This window comes from Aedes aegypti, chromosome 2, assembly GCF_002204515.2.
Source record: "Aedes aegypti strain LVP_AGWG chromosome 2, AaegL5.0 Primary Assembly, whole genome shotgun sequence".
Taxonomy (NCBI): domain Eukaryota; kingdom Metazoa; phylum Arthropoda; class Insecta; order Diptera; family Culicidae; genus Aedes; species Aedes aegypti.
Window position 1 is genome coordinate 14,905,510 of NC_035108.1, and position 7,698 is coordinate 14,913,207.

A 7,698-nucleotide genomic window follows, 5' to 3' on the forward strand; every position below is an offset into this window, starting at 1 on the left:
CACGTGCGACGCCCAGGCCAGCAGACGTCGAGTGAGAGCAAAATATGTCAAACTTCGGCTGCGCTCGGGTTTCTCCGGGTGCGTCGCGTTTGTTTACGCGGGGGCAGAGCTGCCGAATGCAGTTTTGGATGCACAAATGCCCCACAGCTGATTGGGATAGTGGGTAAAATTGGGAAAACCGGTAAAAATGTTTTTTTCTGGTTTCGGATATTTTTTAATTTCGTGATTTTCTTGTTTGTATTGGGACCTCACTTAGCCTAGTGGGTAAGTAGTACCGTCCGCGGCTACAAAGTAAAGCCTGAAGGTGTCTGGGTTTGATTCCCGGTCAGTACAGGATCTTTGTGTAATGCAAATTTCCACGACTTTCCTGGGCACATATCATCGTATCTGCCACACGATATACGAATGCGAAAATTGCACCTTTGGCTTAAGCCCTCAGTTAATTACTGTGTAGGTGCTCTAGTAGTGTTCTTATGAGCTGAGAAGCAAACTTTGTCGTAGTAGAGATGTAAGACCAAGAAAAAGCAAAAGATATTACTAAAAGTAGGTATTTGTCTATGGTATTACTGCATATTTTACTTTGTAAGGAACTGTCCATTAATTGTATAAGACAATTCTAGTGGTTTTTCTAATTCTTTTGAAATTTCTAAAGAAGTCTTAATGTGAAGATTAATCGAATCCAAACCTCACCTTAAATCTTGAAGAAAACCTTAACAATAAATTTGGAAGAATGCCTAAGAAATTCCTGTGGGCATCTTTGGAGGATAAACGAAGTAAGAATCTCTGTATAAATTTTTGGAAGACCTAATGTGAAGATGAATCACATCCAAATCTTAAACTTTCAAGAGCACAAATCTGAAGAACCAGACAATCGTTCGCGAAGTGACCTATCGATCAGATGTTTAGTTTGAACGTTTGTCTTGTTCTCCGATTTGTGCTCTTGTAATTTGTGCCCACAGGAATTTCTTAAGCATTCTTCCAAATTTCTTGTTAAGGTTTTCTTCAAGATTTAAGGTGACACTTGTCGGAATCCAAACATGGCTGACACAATGGCCGGCTTGTGACCCACTCACGATTTCAAAAGCACTAATGTGCTGAAAAAATGAATGTACAAAGTCGATCTTCTTATTTCAAACTTTCTGCTAGTTCTATCGCGAGATTTTCGCCTTAATAGTTTTGGTACATTATTGAATTTTGATTCCAAGCTGTTTCACCTTTAAGCCTGATTTGCTGCTGAACAGGAATCGCTAAAGAAATTTCTCGCCGATTCCTTGCAAAAATTTTCTACAGCGACTCCCGTTTGAACTGACATCTCTTTTCAACTGCGTACTGCGATCAGAAAAAAAACACTTCCTTGATCGATTCCTTGCAGGAATTTTCCATGCATCACGATAGGCCAAGAAATTACTTGTCAGCAGCGAATCAGGCTTAAGCTAGGAATTCCAACAAAGATATCTTTCAGAAAAAAAAGTCTTCTTTCTTTCTTAATGATTTTTTCCATAAATATTCAAGAAATATTCCAGAACTTATTGGAGAAATTCCTTATGTTATCTGATGAAAATTCTATTGACATTCCTGAAACTCAAAAACTCTTGACGAAGTCTTGGAATATTCTCCGATTCAGGTGAAATAACTTGGAATCCAAAGAAGACCCTCTCAATGGCCAACTTATGACTCAACTTGCATTTTCAATGGGACTAAACTGGAGAAATAGTAGGCATACGTTTCGTATCTTCTTATTTTAAGCTTTCTACTAGTGCACAAGGCCAAAATGAAAAGTTCACTCTTGTTACATATTTCCATCACGAGATTACATTTCTAATGTATCATAACATTCAAAAACCAAAATTATTTTATACTCACAATCCAATTAAAATTAAAATTATTTTGAAAAACTTGCCTATCAACACGCCGTCGGAAAAACGTCCTAAGCTCAGTATAGGCCTTTTCATGTGACAGGTCCGTCTATGCATTTGTTTACATCGGTGGAGGACCGGTGCTAACACGAGGCTGTCATTTCCATGGAAGAACTGTCAAAGAGCTTCCCGATCAGCTGATTTCAAACGTCTTGTGAATAGGCCTATGCCCCGCTGTTCTAAATCCCAACCGCGATACGAATGGGCGAAAATGGGAAGGTCAAAAAGTTTAGACCAGGCGATGCTGTTTCCGACTCGATCGGGGGGATAGAAGATCGCTCTCTTGGTACTTGTGGCTCGCGGAATACGGACGTGTTTGGCGAGAGTAAAGGATACCCGTATTCGGTGTGCCTAGCCGAAAGTGAACCCCAAAATCTTAATTAAAACTCTAATAGCCTAATGGATCATTAGAATAACCAAAACGTCCGCTATGGAAAGCATAGATAGCGCCACCGTAGCTTTGTGTGTTAGACAGAACAGCAATGCTGTCACAATGTTAAATCCCATATACAGTGGTGCCTTTGTTTTGATGCGGTGAGCACTTGCAAAAACTACCTTCAATGATCCATTGGCCGCGAAGAAGATTAGTTCAACGGAGTGGAGTAAATAGTTATACCCGGTAGTGCCTAGCGTAGTCGAGAATTGTCAGGGACCAGGTGAAAAGGCCCTGTAGGTGTGACCGCGTGTTCCTGGCGTGCACCGAAATTAGCCAGTGTGGTGTACCGGTGGAGGAAGAAACGAAGCTTCTAAACGAGATCCCCAAACCCGAAATTAGTGTGGGAATGGTGCAGTGATGCAATTACTGGCCTGCTAAAGTGGTGTGAGCGAAAGGCGTCCAGCTTCCGGCGGCATAGGCCGTCGTACCGTTAGCAAACGTAGGCTAGGCAGCCCCTGGGGAATATAAAGGTACGTCTGCATGCTCTCTTTGGCCTTTGGCAAACCCTTAACTTACAGTCGATTAAAAAATCCACCACCCGCAGCGCACAATACCGCCATCTGTTGGCCCATCGGCCAAACATACTAATTTTAGCATTGGGCGTACATGTCCTTATGACCTGGGAGGGAGAAACCAATACGAAATTTATGTACGTCAAGGTGAGCCGAGATTCTGCTGTCACGAACTGTCACTGTGAGCCCAGATCTAAAACAATGGACAAACATAATAAAAGCGCGTAATTGATTGAAACGTATTTTTGCATTTTATCTAATGTGACAAAAAATTAATTGAAAAACTATTCATGCTTATTCAAAAGTAATGTCACAATAGCTCCTTTTTTCCTGATTGAATATCAAGTGTTCAAATACGCATTATTTTACTTTTTCCAATAAAAACGAAAATTAAATGCACAGAAAACTTTGGCCCTTTTTCCATGTTTGTCTAGAAAGATCGAAGGAACACAACAAAAGAAAACTAGCGATTTTCATCAAGTCTGCCTTGATTGTCGTTGGCAAGCTGGAGTTTTCTTGCAATTCGAAATAACTTTGTGTCATATTTCGTGTGTAATATCGGTGCCTCCCTCCCAGCTTGTGACTATGATTTTGATCGAGATTCGGTCTAAGTGATACGCCTGTTTGTCTGTGGTTTCACCTTAAATAGCCAGTTGATTATTGGAATAGATTTACTGAAGGAATTCCTTGAAAAATATCGGATGGAGTCCCTGATGACATTTGGACAATAACCTTTTCGCGTGTCTCAAAGATCAAATTATGTGTCTTCAGTAAATTTAGGGTTGCTGAGTCCGATGCATCTCTCAGAATACTTCAATATGTCAAAATTTTATGCTACAGGGCGCCAAAGTTGTAATAAATACTGATTATATTAATGTTAAATGAAGTTAAACTATTTATTTATTTATTTTTTTCAATCAAAAAAGGACTTAATCTGTTGTATAAAATATGTTTCGGTTGAAATTTCTTGTTTTAACATTCCAAATATCGTCTTAAAAAATGCCGGATTGCCTTGATAGGAAAAAAGTGGGAATAAAAATGTTCAAACAGCTGATTCTCAGCGACTTCTAAATCGACTTTCGTTTTTTTGCAATGATCTTTGACCCATCATGTTTACTTGATTCTGTGTGAATTTCATGTTTCTAGGGATGTTCAGTTGAGTGATGCAAATTTTGAAATTTTAGCTCTTCTATGCCTAAACGATTTTTATTATAGTACAGAGCATCCTCTCAAAGTTTGAAATGATTCGGAAGAAATTTGACCTTGCACACACCTTGCCATTTGAAGTTTATATGGAGATTACTATAGTGGTTATCACGCCCAATGGTATGGGTGCCCTAGTGTAGATGTAGTTGTGAACCTTAGAGGAAAACAATATGCACTCAGTCTCGAAAAACACCCAGAAACCGGGTGTAAATTTTTCAAATTGGGTGATATTTCCATATGCATTTTGATAAGTTTTGAAAAACATTTTTTTCTTTAAGAAAAGTTGCTCAGAGCTGTTTTATTACACTATTATTTGCCTAATAAATGAATTAGTTAAAATAAAACTATTATTAAAGCCTTAATCGCCCAGAAATGGAGAATCTATACAACAACAACCATTTTAATAACGGTATATAATACATGTTTATTCAATGATCCTACCTTGGCTTTTCAACAATAGTGACATTATAAGTGGCAACTACAACGTTTATTAAACATTTTAACTACCAGGTTCCCATAGAACATACAGAAATGCTTGTTCAGCGTTTATTAAACAAGATTGAATGACATGTTATTTGTAAACTGTTGAAGAAAAGTTGTTGATGCCATTATTACTTATGATTACGAGTATAGACAATAGTAGGCTTTGTTCAGCATTAGCTCAACGGAAAAACATGCTGAACGCAGTCTGTTTTGTGCTTTGTTTGTTTAAAATGGATATCATATTTATTTATAGAATTGATTGTATAAATTCACCAAAAGAGGTTTCTTTAACGTTTCTTCAACATTTTGTTATGCTTGAAATAGCAAAAATATTCATATTTATTTGTACAATTTATTACACACTCAAACTTTATTACTAGGTTCATAGCTAGCATTTGACACATTGGTATTAAATTTCAATTAATTTTCAATTAATGCCGGGCCTCGAACCCAGGACCTTCCGATTTACAGGTGCATGCATCTCCACTGCTCCAGCCAAGGTTACATACATCAGCAGATTTAAAGCAGTACTTAAATATACAATAAGATAATCGAACATTTCATTGGAAAATGAGTTGTTTAAACATCGTCTAAGTATTTTGCTTGCCTTCGGTGTATATACACACCATTGTTGAACAATGTTTGTGAAAAGGTCTCAAACGCAACTTATCAAAGATATTAACTTCATTACAGTTTCATAATAGACGAATAATCGCTCTATAAAACATGCGGTTGAATTAAAACTGTACATAGGCTATTATTCTGAATGACGGTGATCATAGGTGATAATGACTTCTACAACTTTTCTTCAACAATTTAGTAATTATTCGTTATACAACCCTGTTAGACAAACGCTGAATAAGCATTTCTAGATGTTTGATGGATAATTTGTGGTTTTAATGTTGAATGCGCATTGTAGAATCTGCTGTAATGTTACTACTGTTGAATAGCCGAGTTAAGTTCATTGAATAAACATTACCATATTACGTTAATAAAACGGGTGTTATTGAATAGATTCTCCATTTCTGGGCGAATAACGCCTGAATAATAGTTTCATTTTCATTTTACCTAAGACAATTAATAAACAACTGAGAGCTAAATAAAACAGCTATGAGAAACTGTTCTTAAACACCACTTTTTTGGGAATTTAGTTAATACTTGTATGTTGAAGAGCTTTCTGATTACGAGCAATAGTGGTTGATACATTGAGTCAAATGCATTCAAAAGCAAATATATATTTATCTTCACTGCAGTTCTGTGGCATGTAAGTATTGCAAAAAAAAAGTGACAAAACAAGTGTTGGTAAATATTGGAAAAGCTTGTCAATCAGCTTTTTGTCACATATGGAACAACAGTATCTGAATGGATAGAAACAGCTCATCTTCAAGTATTATAGAGCGGCTATTAAACAACCAAACTAAACTATCAATCAACGTTATTTCAACCTTGGTTCAACTAGCTTTTGAAATAACATGAAAGTGAGGAACTAAAGTGCTTCTTAGAATGTATGCAACATTTGATCATCACTTTATACAGCATATACTTTTGTTCAACAGCCACAGCTGCTATAAAGCACTAGTTAAGCAATAGAGATAGAAAACTATAGAGGACGAATGTCGCTGCTGTTCCCTTTGTTCTCGCTCAGAAACATGTCGGGTATATAAGTGTCAAACTGCATACTTTTTCGCGTTGACATTTATAGCCCCGCCTATCTCCGCCAGCAAAAGATGTTCCTGCAGCGACGCCAGCGACATTCTTCCTCTATAGTTTATTACCTCTATTAGTTAAGCAGACATGTTTATTAATCGCCCAAAATTGTTTCTTGGGAAGCGTGCGCAAGTTTCTTTGAGGAAAACAAAAACAAACTATGTATGACGAGCATATGCTAGTCTACGTGTGTTCAAATGTCACTAAGCTCTATGGAAAACGCCAACCTTTTGTGTTCAGCCGTCTATCTGTTCGTCATAATATTTTATGGAAAAGTGAACAAACTCTTCTCATGTAAAATCCTTTCAGCTACAACTTTGCCGAAGAACAAAGTTAAAGATCTCCTCTACGACAGTGATTGGTATGCTATGAACACATGAAAAATTGTAATAATGTCCACGTCCAGTAGATAAACAAAAATATTATATTTTTCATGAACATCTACGTACTGAGAGCTCCGCTGTGGGGCGCAGTTTTGCTAGATGACTTCATGACATGAATATCCCTTATCTCATGAATTGTCTCCTTCTACGCGATTTCAATTAGTGTCTCCCATGGAGGGATTTAATTGAAAGGCTCAGGGCCCTATTTTATAAGTCGAGTCGACCAAAAACGACTCGAATGGAGTCACTGTCGACCAAAATTTTTGCTCGACTCGGCTCTGCCATTCGAGTTTATCGACAGTTGTCACTCTATGTGACTGGATTACTATGGGAGTCGACGGGTGACATCTGAAATATGCCTGCTTACTTTGATCGACAATGAAAACAGACGAGTCACATGAATTCGCTCGATTTACAAAATAAATCCCTCAATTTCCAAGGCTTCTCCTAGGACATAATGAACCAACGATGAGAAAAGTAGTGATTGATTGATGTTTTTTTTTTCAGTCAGCGCACACTATGTGATTTTTGTTCTGTGCGGAGATAGCTCACTGCGCGTTATTTCCGCGAGAGTATCCAAATTTTTAAATTTCCCCGCAATATCAATGATAACAAATTATCCTTACCTCCAATCAAAATGTGGTCTTCGGCAAAGTTGTAGCTGGGAAGATTTCACAGGAAAACAGTATGCTCACTTTTCCATAGATTATTATGATGAGCAGTTAGAGGACTGAACACAAAAGATTCGCCTTTTCCATAGTAATTTCCATATAAACTTCGAATGACATGTGCACAACCAAATTTCTTCTAAATCACTTCAAATTATGGCTGAATGATTTTTATCATAATTGACAACGTTTAAGCATAGGGGAGCAAAAATTTCAAAATTTGCAGCAGTCTAATGTTCAGTGTCCCCCAGAGAAGCGTGAGTCAGGAACGTTTTTATCGTACGTTCGGCAAAACTTAACAGCCCCAGCTAATGACGCATCATATTGCAGCATGTCACAGACAAGATGATAGTTTAGAAACTCCATTACCAAAAGTCCATACTTTAC